Source organism: Perna viridis, chromosome 6 (genome assembly GCF_037379345.1).
Source record: "Perna viridis isolate PV_CMFRI_1.1 ecotype Kerala chromosome 6, ASM3737934v1, whole genome shotgun sequence".
Classification (NCBI taxonomy): domain Eukaryota; kingdom Metazoa; phylum Mollusca; class Bivalvia; order Mytilida; family Mytilidae; genus Perna; species Perna viridis.
Genome location: NC_142450.1, coordinates 44,854,573 through 44,867,159, shown reverse-complemented (window position 1 = coordinate 44,867,159; position 12,587 = coordinate 44,854,573). Strand labels below are relative to the sequence as shown.

Below are 12,587 nucleotides of genomic sequence, written 5' to 3'. Positions count from 1 at the left end.
ACAAACCTGTTTCTGTATGATACATAATGAGGATGTTTCCGAACAATATATGATTGTGTATTTACATTTGTTAGGGGCATAAGTTTTTGAAGGTTTAAACTGGTCTGGAGCTTGCATGCCATTTAACTGCTAGTAGTCCTTAGTTAGAACATTTGTGTAGTTAATATTCAGTTTCTTTATTTTCGTTGTAACAAGGGATTCAGACCTTCTTTTATCTGATTTCAGGTGTTCTTTATTGTGTAATTGTGAATTGGGGCCAGATTGTTATCAAAGTACTTTATCCCCGCTGCATTTTTTACGCCTGTCCGAAGTCATAAATTTCTGGCCTCTGTATGTCTTGTTTCGTTTTCACCTTTACTTTATTTTCATGTTACTTGAGTATATAGGGACAACTCTTTTGCTGTACCTGTGTATAAAGATGCTTTTTGGTTTGTTTGTTTGTTTGTGTGTTGGGGTTCAACGTCCGAGCAGCAATATTTCAGCTATATTCAGACGAGATGCTTTTATGGAAGTTGCAGCCTGTCCCGTAGTATGAAGGTTTCCTAGTCGTTCATTGAAGATCGATGGATTGTCTTAGGCTGATATTTTTACCCCGGTGAGTTTGTGGTCTCTGACATATACATCATATACATCATACCTTTTCTTCTCATATTTGCATGTTACTCATTTTAATCTTTGATCTGCATAAATATATTTTTTTTATGAAAAAAAAAATATGCACCATGAAAACTGATTTATTCATCGGGTCATAGTTTTCCTTTCCTCGTTTGTCTTGACTTGACTTTTTATGAACAACTCGGCGGGCGTTTCTAGAAAAGCTCAGGACGCTTACTCTACCTGTGCATCTGGTCCATGCTCCAAGTTTTTAGTTAAGTCCGAGTTGCTCATTTGCTTTTGTTACTTTGCATGTATGATTTTAGTTACTTTACGTTCTTTGTTGTGTATGTCTGATTACATTCTTTCGATTACTGCTATAACCTTGGTTCCATTGATTACTCTTTTCCTGATTTTTTATCTATACCATCAGGGATACGGACAGAAACCTTAAAAAGTCTAATACAAGTATAATGACAATACACATATTTCAAAAACATAAATAAAAAAATAATAACACGCACATGGAAATAAATGTAAATGAGCAACCTGGATTATGGAGAAGGTGCACCGGCACAAACTTTATATTATCATATTTTTTTTCAAATATTTACATTTCATTACGTTTCATGCTGTGTCAATCTCCCCTAGTAGTCCAAGGAAAAGTAATTAGGTGTCCCTGTAAAAAATAACAATCCGCATTTACAGGGAAAATGAGGTTACACACATAATAAAAAAAAAACTATTCTAAACACATTTACACTCTAATTTGTAGACATATAAAGTTTAAATACCCGTTCACCATTCATGTTTCACATAATGTATATGAAGCTAAAGTGTTTACACTCATTTCATAACTGCAACAATGTTTTCATAATACATGTCATATAAAATAAACATACATATATACCTGTAGATATTATCTAAATAAACAAGTAAAAACGAACAAGAACCACCCAACATACTTGTACATGTAATGATGTATTAATATGAAAGTCTATCAATAATCTAATGCCCTTTTCATTATGGTTCGTAAATTACCATCAATATAATTAACTTTCTTTAAGACATTTAACTCAAATTTGTTTCTATTTTTTGTATATTTATAAACACTCTTGTATATTGGCTAAATCCGTACAGTATCTACGTATATTTCGGTCGCTATATTATGCGTCTAGTTTACGTAGCCAGTAGCATTCCAGCTATCAATTGGTTCATTTATACGATAAATAAGTTTTGTTTGTTGACTCTGGACATATATTTCTAAGTCGATCATGCCCACTTCCACTCTATTATTTGTAAACAAAAAAACCCTTTTTTAAATTTGATTGTTGTCCAAATAAATTTCCAAATCAACTTCGTTATTATCTTCTTGAACTCTTCTTCAATTTTAAAACTACAAAGGGCATTAATTTTATTTTTAACTAATTACAACTTTATATTATTTTTGCTAATTTTATAGTATGTTCGCAAAGCGCAAATAATTTTCCATAATTTAAAAGAGAAATCGAGGGAACACAATTTCTAGGGGAAATCTAAAGAACGCTATTCTGGGACAAAGACAAGACAGGTAAAAGTAAATTATCAACCCGGAATTCACTGAATTGGAAGCATGGAACAGGCGCGATATGAGTTCATTATGATGACCATAAAATATCTGTAGTACTTTACAGTTTTTAACTGCTCATTTCACGTTAATTTTGGAGTTTTTGATTTGGCAGAAAAATATTGGTGTTAAATTGATCGTCATAACTAAAATTACGACGTTCCCATATATGGCTAAAGGTCAGTCAGTACGACCAATTTAACCTCTAATGTGTTTAGTCTTCTATCTGGCTCCTTTAAGGTTAGGTTGCAAATATCAATAAATTTAATGATTACATTTTAAGATATTTTTTTCTTTTCTTTTGCTGTAGCGCCTAGTACAATGACTACCAGACGAAATAAAATGATCTCCCTTTAAAATTCGAAATTGTTCCATTTTTAAATTAAAACAACTTGTTTCATCTTCGTTTAAACACAATCGAAAGAAAAAATATTTTCGTTTATAAAAGAAATAAATAAAGTTATGTACATATTCAGTCGGTATATGTTAAATAAAGTAAAAAACAATTACACCTTAGTGTTACGTTTTACACTATTTGTTTTACATTTCAAGAAACAAGGAGTAAAGGGAAACCTGGTCATAGAGGCAAAAGAGTATGAGGGTTTATTTCTTTCTCTTCTGTTTAGTGCTGATCTGTTATGTCAGTGTGTGTGTGTTTTTTTTTATTACTATGTGATATGAATAGACTTCCTATAAAACAATATTTTACCATATCATACATGTAATGTTAATATTTCATAGTTTTCCGTTCTAGAATCGACCAGAGAAATGTTTTATGTAGTGATTATGTCTTCAGTGCCTGATGTAATAATTCGCTGTGTGGTGTCGAATTGGTGCAGTCGCCACTTAGCCCTGTAAAGAATATCTGCATTCGTAACTTCACTTTTACTTTTTTTATTGAATCAAACTTATATAAAATTCGGTGATCATCGAGTCTCAGAGGATGTTCCTCTGAAAACAGAGTTTGAGCAAATATACAAATCATGTGTTGCCGTTTCCTCAACTACATGATAACATTGCATGAGTGACTATATACATATCTTCATAACCAGTTAATAGTCACTAATGTTTCTCGTGCTTAAATACAGACATATAGAAAAACAGAAAGATCCCTGCGCAATGTTTTAAATGTTTTTAGAGAAAAATTATAGCTGAAACATTATAAGCTCGTACATGCACAAATCATTGTTAATCAGTATCTTTTAGTTAAATCAACAATTCCTAAAATATTTGCAAACTTTTCAAACAATAAATGAGAAAAATAAAAATGAAACTTTTTCGTTAGAATTTTTTATTACGAATAGTAACAAATTAATGTGGGAAAGTTTGAAATAATGCATCTATATAGGTATAAACTCTCCTGCTTTCGGCTGCCCTCGGCATGAGCTTCCCCACATTTCATCATACATTCCGAAATCTCCAACGGTCTTATCCGTCTCCAGGTGGCAGCTTAAAAACTGTCATTTTCGAAATTTTCGCTATTCAACAGTCATAATGATGGGAATGAAAAAGGAAGTTAAGAAGCCCAGAAGTAACCAACTTCAATTTTTGATCAAAATAACAGGGGATCTCCTTTTGTAGTTTCCGAAGATTAACACCAATGTAAACCATATCTCCGCTAAAATGCATGAAAGCTTAGTATATCTAAAATTCAAGTTCAAAAACTAATTTCAATAAATGTCACGTGGATGTTCATACCACTAAACCTCAGATATATAACGGTAAGGCCATATTTGTATACCCTGACAACCTATAAGTCATTATTGCACCCCATCTAATCCACCACCCAGGACGCGTCTGCTTTTGTTTTTTGTTTGTTGTTTTTTCAAGAGTCGGATAACAAAATTTTGGAGAAGTGGACATACAAACGTAATACATGATGCAGCTGACTGAAATAAAACTTTTCATTAAATATTCGAAAAAATGATAAAAAGATGAACAACAATTAACACAACAGGACCGCTTGGCACAAATATTATATTAGACCAGTCATAACAAATATTAAAACTAAATGTAAGCTATTAAACAAAGATATTTACACCTGAACAAGAAGAAATTACATGTACATCCATGCTCCTCCAGAACGGTGCATATAAATACGGTTATTCTAAGTGTCTATATGTTTTTTTCTTTGTTTTTGTTTTGTTTTTTTTTTTTTGGCGTACGTATTCACTAAATATGAAAGAAATGTTGGAAAATTTAGTTTATATACAAGAAACTAAAGCAACAGGATTTTATACACACAAAAATGCATTAAATTGAACAAACAATTTGCTTATATTACCTTTGCAATATAGAACACTTGTACATGTAGAGACATGTTTGGTTGTAAATGTTTATGTATTGAAGATTTTTTCCCGGATAGAGAAAGCAGTCGAAAGACCTTTCTAATGTAAAACTGTGCTTAATAATTACAATAGATATATACACAGAGATTTTTTACAGGCAAACAAAGCAAATGGCTTTTAATTTTCATACTTTCAGAATAAACACAGGAGTGAGTAAAAAGCTTTATTCGCGCTTGATTTTATAACAGTGATTCAAACTTAGTCGAAGTTTAAAGAAAAAAAACATGCGTTGCGACATTTATTACAAACAAAATTATCTATAGACAGCGAGCTACAGGTTTCTATACACCAATGCTTATACGAGCTTATTTAAAGCTTCTCATTTTTATACTACATGGAACGCAAAAGTAAATCATAATGTAGCACAATCTTTTATCGAGAAGATTTATACGGATATTAAAGAGTAATCAATGGAACCAAGGTTATAGCGGTAATCAAAAGAATGCAATCCAGGGACTTACACCAGAGATGGAAAACAGACATACACAACAAAGAATATAAAGTAACTAAAATCATACATACAAAGTGACAAAAGCAAATGAGCAACTCGAACTCCACAAAAAACTGGGAGCATGGACCAGGTACACCGGTAGGGTAAGCGTCCTCTGCTTTTCTAGAAACACCCGCCGAGTTGCTCATAAAAAGTCAAGTCCGGGGTAGACAAACGAGGAAAGGAAAACTATGACCCGTTAAATATATCGGTTTTCATGGTGCGGATGGATACACCATAACGATCTGTTGTGATGACTTCAATCTTGTAGCAACATAATCCTGTTCCAGAAACCTATTTGTTAGGTACAAAAAGTCTGCTTAGTTTCGGCAAGCTGTGACATAACGTATGAGTTGTGATATGAATACTCCATACGCAGGTGCTGAAGGGATGTTGCCTGAATCAAAAGTCATCACGTTTGTCGTAAAGTTTGGTCAATAGTTTGCCTTTACCATCGATTTTTAAGTGTAGGTCAAGATATGAGGCTGACTTCACAGTGTCTGTAGTATCCTTTATCTCAAGTTCTTTTGGGTAGATGCAATGTATCAAAACCCCGAAATTAGAATATTTTAAAGATAATACGTCATCTATTTAGCGGAAACTGTTAAATTTAAATTATTAAATCAATTAATTATCTCAGTGCAATAAAAAATATATGTAAGTTTACAAAAATTATTACCACCAAATTATAGATGAAAGATGCTACATGTGCATGCTTAGTATTAAAGTGTACAGCTGATTTTTTTTCATATCTTTTATAAAATGTTTTACAGCTATTACAATATTTACATTGCCGTTATTTGACAGAAGCTCTCGTTGCCATAAAGCAGGTTTTGTACGTTATAATCTACAAGTAGTTCCAAGCAAATAGTCTGCCTCAGTCTAGTGGAGATGGTGCAAATGATTATTTAAATTGTTAGCCTCACACCTTAACTGACAGAACCATGTATTCTCCTTTCTGTTACTAATGCTGAGGTATCCAGGAACTCCATGGCTTTATTTCTTTACACTCTTTTTGAAAACATCAAAAGAATTATAGTTGATGTTGGAAGCTGGTTCCGAAATCTGATAGTAGAAGGAATAAAGCTCAATTAGTAAGACATTGTATTTGGTATTACATATTAGCATTGGTTTGCTGCCTTAGGTTATAATCATTAATATTAACAATATAAGGTTGCATAAGATTTGACAAGTGATCTGGAGCAAGTCCATTAATTATCTTATACATCAGAATATGCCCATGATTCTCACGGCGCTTATATAGTTGTTCCCAACCGTGTTCAGCATGCATCATTTATTTTAAGAAGTTAACACCTAGACCGGTGATAATTATACCAGCTTCTATCTGAACACTCACAAGACGTTTCGGTTCATGTAACATACCGTTATCACATACAATATCCCCATATTCTAGTATTCAGCATTCGAAGTAACTTCAATCTTTCATACACATATAAATTCTATTGATGTAATTGTTCCATTTTGGATTGTTCTGGAAGTCAAAACCAAGGTGTGTATGTACTTTGACATCTTTTACCTGATTATCCGGACCCGCAAAATATACAGGATGATCAAACATATTTCTTCTAGAGAATAACATAGATTCGGTCTTGTATGGATTAAATTTGATAGCCCAATTTTGTGACCAAAAAATAAACAAATCTATCTGTCAGGTAAGATTGCAAAATGTTTTTTCTTGCGATCTAGCGGGGGAAATATGTCAAACTCTTATCAATTGTCCTAAAATTTAAGTTAAGATACATTTTTGTTTACTTCTTATGACGGAAAATTTAATCAACGAGGACTCAAACAGTAATCAATGAATAATTCAAAATTAAATACAAGATAGGGAAAATAGACACAACACCACAAAGACAAGATAGGGAAAATAGACACTCACTACAAACAACATGAAATAACCAAAATAACAAGTAAACAAACACAAAAGTATATGATGAAAAAACTTTGTCTTAACTTCAAACTCAAAGTTGTATATAAATTGTCTGTGACATGTGGCATAATACGATATATAGGTTAAACATTCAAAATATGTGATACCATTAGATATGCATACATGTATAATTTGATATATAAAACAAATACTGTATAGCCTGTTTAACATCGTAATTTTACAATTTTATCAATATTCTGCCTCATGATTTTAAACATGTCTTATCCTTAACTGTATATCTAAAAATAAAAGTCTGGTAAACAAGTTTGACACGAACTGCCTACTTAATGCCTTCTAAAGATTTAACCAGTATTCGTCGTTTAAATTACCAATTCATTCGTTAGTTTCTTGATAATTTAATTCTCCATCAATTACATCATTTTTAATTGTTTTACTTTTTCTTTTCCTTTTTCTTTTTTTATGTTTCCTATCCAAGGTCTGCATTTACCTCGTAAGAATCTTTATCATTTGTTTTTCGTAGATCATCATTGTCGGTACCATCATCGCGCTCGTTCTTCTTCCGTTTTTTTTTTTTTTTTTTTTTTTTTTTTTTTTTTTTTTTTTGTTCCTGATCATTTTCAATTTCTTTATTTCCTTCAAAGATATCGTAAATGCTTTTTATTCCTTTTCTTCTTTTTTTATCAGTGTTAACTGTTTCATCAGTTTTGTTGCCTTGATCAGAAAAAAATTTTATTCATCGAAGAAAGTAATTTACCTTTCATGATGCTATTGTCACGATTATATTGAGATGAATCGTTATATGTGGTTGTTCCGACCTGGTTTTTGTTCAATATATGACGTGAAGGAGGTACAATAGGCACATTTTTATCACCGCTAATTGGAGTATTCTGTTCCTGGGTATCGGACTACGAATACAATAGGTAATTGATACCCTGCTTAGTCAATACATTCGTAGTATTCAGTTCCTTCATTCATTAAATAGTTCAAACACTTTATGAAAAACGCACAATTATAGCTAGACATGTGAAAATCATTTAAAAATTTTCAACATCCACATCATAGAAGTAATTCAAATAGGATTACATTATGTTTGATTGTAGTTTCATGAAAAAAATAAATAAACTTATATTTACTGATGAAAATGATGGCAAATTCAAACTTTTGTCACATTGATACCGTGTTTTTGTATGTTTGTATTTGTTTTTTTTTTCTGTTGTTGTTTTGTTTTGTTATTGTTAGGGTTTTTTCTTTGTATCTCACATTCTATTCGCGAAAGATTAATTTCTGTCACGTTGAAACTGGAATACATTTTGTCTTTAATAATGCAATAAAACTTTTTTGATTTTGAAGTACTGACCTGGTCCTTCTGCTTTCTTTTCCTACATCTTTTCCAACAAATGATGAAGCCGATAATAGCAGCAACAACAATCACAGAGTAATCAAGGGAACCAAGGTTATAGCGGTAATCAAAATAATGTAATCTAGGGACAAAGACCAGACATGGTAAACAGACATACAAAGAACATAAAGTAACTAAAATCATACATACAAAGTAACAAAAGCAAATGAGCAACTCGACTCCACTAAAAACTGGGAGCATGGACCAGGTGCACCGGTTGGGTAAGCGTCCTCTGCTTTTCTAGAAACACTCGCCGAGTTGCTCATAAAAAGTCAAGTCCGGGGTAGACAAACAAGGGAAGGAAAACTATGACCCGTTGAATAGATCAGCTCCCATGGTGCCGATGGATACACCATAACGATCCACAAGTTCATGATAACGACCATAAAACTTCTGTAGTGATGACTTCAATCTTGAAGCAACATAACCCTGTTCCAGAAGCCTATTTGTTAGAGTTCTAGCGCGATACAAAAAGTCTGCTTACTTTCGGCAAGCTCTGGCATAACGTACGAGTTGTGATATGAACACTCCATATGCAGGAGCCGAAGAGATGTTGCCACAGATGAAAGGAAAGTTGACAATTCTGAATGAATGAAAAGTCATCACGTTTGTCGTAAAGTTTGGTCAATAGTATTCCTTTACCATCGATTTCTAAGTGTAGGTCAAGATATGAGGCTGACTTCACAATGTCTGTAGTAATAACGGCAATAACAATACCAAGAATTATAGGTACTAAAGTGAAAAAGCTAAATCAAACATAGAAATACTGAAAAAAGTGAGAAAGGGCTATATTTTTTCTTATATGTTATGATTTGTAAAGTTAAATATTTGTTTATACTCCATACAGGGTAAAACGAATGAGACATTTATTATCCTACCATGCTCTCTGGCACCGTTTCCATGGTTTTTCATATGATGTTTTGTATTACATATTTCACTTTTATGGTTATCATAAATAGTAATTTTATCTGTTAGTACATTTATTATATTTTGTGTCATTACAGTGTTTTGTCATGAATTTTATATCTTGATTTTGACGTGTTTTAATAATGGACCAATATTAGTTTTTTTGGTCAATCTTTAAGGTTGTACGTACAATTCGTTGACGCCTTTGAGGTTGCAGCACTTGTATCATTGACTGTAACCTTACTTCCTGTTGTATAGTTTGTCATTTCTTCTGTTGGCGTTGACATGGTTACCGTGGTAAAATTATCTGTTGTCATTTCATACGTTGTTGTTATTGTTCTGTTGTTGTATCTTCCATTGTTGTTGTTTCTTCACAAATCTTTCTCCTCTTTGTTGATTTACAGTCAATTGTCAAATTTCCGTTAGATGTTGCTAAAAAATATAACGTATAGTTATAATGATATGATAAAGACCTTCAAAGCCTTTTTTAACATGAAACTGATTATTCATTACGATTTAATTAAAGGAATACAAATCAGGAAGACAATCGTCTTGAATTTCGAAAACTTTTTATTTCTCATTAATGTTCTAGTTTGTAATCAGTGAAAGATATGCACTTATTTAATTTTGTGTAATTTTATGAAAAAAAAATATTGCTACTTTAAATTATTAAATACATGTACATTAATACCAAAATATTAAAACATTTTATATGGTGGATGCATTGTATCTTGTCGATTCTGTCAAAAACGATTTCCTTTTTCTTACTGCAGCTTGTGTGTGAACTCACTTTTTAAAACAAATATCACTTTAAGACCTCTAGAATTCGTCGCGGGCTTTATTTTACAAACTCAGGAAGTGTCATTACATATGTTTTGTATACAATCATAAAGAGTCGTTTGTTAAACATTTTCAAATAGGACATAACGCGTACATAGAAAAAGGTGTATTATCATTTTGCCTCCGAAACATTTTAACATCATTAAACATATTGTATGATAAAAACTTACATTGAAAAGCAAGCCATAAATGTCCACCGACGTCATCATTTTGTCACGAGAGTATGATATAGTTGGAAATACTATTATATAACGTTTTTATCGTGAAGTTGTTGGTGGTGGTACAGTCAAATTGTTTAGACTGACCATCTTCAGATGTGTTCAAAAGTTTTTCTGGAATGTATGTCAAATTTTCGTCGGTCTATCACTGATAGTATCATCACAACACTGATTATCTGTTGATGTGAGAGGCTGGTAGGTTGTCGCATCACCGCTCCATAGGTAGAGTGTAGAACGCTGACCATCATTGCTCTTTGGATCACCGTTCAATGATGCTATTTTACTCACTGTAAGAAGTTTTGAAATAATATTTTTGGAGTACAAATTGTATCATAAATATAAGAATAAAATACTCTTCCTGTCAGGCCATATCACGGCAAGAACATTTAACAAAATGAACATATTAAAAGGAAGATCAAAGTCTCTTCATAAGATAATTATATTAAAACAAAATGCTATTTACATATAAAAAGGTCCGTTTAAGGTAAATTAATAACATTGCCCAGTTCACATATAAATGTAAATATAAAAAGTGAAAATGCGCATGTTTTGATCTTATTTTGATATTTAATGTATATGAAGCATGTTTTGGTGACTACACTTTAGTTGATTGTAGTAATAGAATTATGACAGATTTCAGTATTAGTTCTTTTCATCAATCGAACAGACCTTTTTTTTTAATTTTCCTTTCCAATACGGTTACTTAATTCTTTGATGCGTTAGACTAAAAAGCCCACAGTTATAGATGGCTGACTCCATAACAACTATTTCTCGCTATATTTGTTATATCCTGCGTGTTAGGCGATGAAATTTATGTAACGTATGCGCTTCGGCAGAGATTTGAAACACGATTTCCGATTTCAAGACAAACGAGCATTTATGAGACTACAGAAAATACGCAATAAACTAATCTTATTTATAGTTTGAAATCTTACCATCAATACATAGGTATTCTATTTCCATATAAATGGTTTCTGAAAGATAACTTCCACTGCAGGGAAGGTAGAGTCCTATGCAGTTTCCGTGAAATGGATAACGATCCGTTGCAACAGGTTGGTAAGGTTCGTAACAACCATTGTTTACCTTCTCACAACATTCTTGTGCGATGGATTGTGTCCAGTAAGTGGTGGTTGTCAGGATATTGTGTAGATACCTTTGCTCCAGCTAAAATGTTTGCAACAGAAGCTCTCTCAGTTGGAAGAGAGCAATTACCTTCAATTGGTCCATTGAAGCAGTTCCTTTCATACATGTGGGCCCATTTAGAATCTGAAAATATCCTGTGAAGAAACAGCTATTACAGACATGTAGAAATCGGTACACAAATGGTTGTGGAAGTCTAAGGGTAAAAAGACGCATTGTTAAGTCATGCTCTATAATTTTTCTTTTCAGTTCCTTGTGTAAGTGCATTTTTGAATTTGATTAACAAGTACAAAACAAATAAAAAGAAGGTTTTGGCATGTTCGTTTCGAAAGCTTCAACTAGATTTTTCAATTTTTGTTTTAATGTCTGAAAAAATGATCTAAAAAAAACGTTTATTAAGCTATAATAATAAAATCCTTTATTTAAACAGGATAAAATATTTAGTTACATACCTAATATACAATATGGTCCTGCAATATTAACAACATTAACTTTAATATTGACATAAAGCCAAATTAAAATTACATTATATTATTACTAAAAAAGTGATACAGGTGAACTACATTTTAATTAACCAACGTTCTGTTCTACATATGACTTTTGCCCCGTACGGGTCCGGGTGTCAAAAGAATAGGCCCGCGGCAGCGCTAAGCTCGTCGTAAAAGGCGACTAAGTAGTGCTCAGAACCCTAGCCAGGTGCTAGGGCGCTCTGCCCACAGAGCAACTGGGTTGTGTGCCCCAGGTGGTGGAATGTGGTACCCCTGGCGTGTTACATGCTGGGGTTGTCAGGTTATAATACGGAGAACCTGACCGCAAATCATGGTGCACCGTGTTGGGAAAGATGCCACGTTCCTCGCACGTTCAAAAACACTGCTGTGGTGGTATTCGATAGGAGTAGGAACCTTTGCTCTCCGCCACAGGAGGCAAAACTGCCCGACCCTACCCATCCCTCCCTTTTTGTAGTGGCATCAAAATTTGTCGACCCTATTATCCTTGTGACCGATCCCTTTTTTTCATTTCATCATCATTTCATGTTCATTATATCATCAAGTTCATGTTTATCGCTTTAATACGGGTGAGATGTTGCTGATTGGGCGTTAAACCCCAACAATCAATCAATCAATAATACATATG

At 32.9% G+C, this 12,587-nt stretch overlaps 1 long non-coding RNA gene across 3 annotated transcripts; it reads right to left on the bottom strand.

The window, feature by feature from the left end:
* Positions 1 to 3,482: 3,482 nt before the first annotated feature.
* Positions 3,483 to 11,642, bottom strand: LOC148615208 (uncharacterized). 3 transcript variants are annotated; one of them, XR_015923844.1, is made up of 4 exons: positions 11,249 to 11,642; positions 10,266 to 10,600; positions 5,828 to 9,687; positions 3,483 to 3,844 (listed from the first exon to the last, which is right to left on the bottom strand). It is a non-coding gene; the product is annotated as an uncharacterized LOC148615208 (long non-coding RNA). The 3 variants fall into 3 exon arrangements; XR_015923843.1 differs by having other exon boundaries at positions 3,483 to 6,103; positions 8,308 to 9,687; XR_015923842.1 differs by lacking the exon at positions 3,483 to 3,844 and having other exon boundaries at positions 7,502 to 9,687.
* Positions 11,643 to 12,587: the final 945 nt, after the last annotated feature.